This window comes from Xenopus laevis, chromosome 2L (assembly GCF_017654675.1).
Source record: "Xenopus laevis strain J_2021 chromosome 2L, Xenopus_laevis_v10.1, whole genome shotgun sequence".
NCBI classification, from domain to species: Eukaryota; Metazoa; Chordata; class Amphibia; order Anura; family Pipidae; genus Xenopus; species Xenopus laevis.
The window spans coordinates 32326719-32327242 of NC_054373.1; positions in this window are offsets into that span (position 1 = coordinate 32326719).

Sequence of the window (524 nt, forward strand, 5' to 3'; positions counted from 1 at the left end):
CCATGCAGCAATTCAAGGCAGCTTTGTTTATGACGATCCTCCCTAACGAAAGTCATCCAGCCACGCTCCCTACCAACGACCACCCACTGCAGCCATGTGCACAGTCTTAGGTCTTGCAAAGCTGTCTAAATAAAACTTACAAGATTGATGACCCCTGTAGCCAATATTTCAAACTGCATAAAATTGTGATATAGGCCTTGTGCTGGTGCCAGTAACGTTCACGTTAGTATTTATTTACCACGAAATTACCGAGCATCAGACTCTGCTACATCGACCCTTCTGAACTTATGTCAGCCAAGATACGATACGTCGCTTGTCATGGGTAGAAAATATGTACTATAACCTCCAGCCTTCGGCTCTGCATGCTGCAATGGCTGCGCTCTCACATTTGGCCATTTTGCCAGGTCGTGTACCTCTTGTGGAAGTGTCTCTGTGTTGGCCGCACTGTGACGGGCCTCGTACCTTGACACACCTCTTTACTGAGAACCACTTGTACCTTTATGGTATCAGCTGGATACAGCACG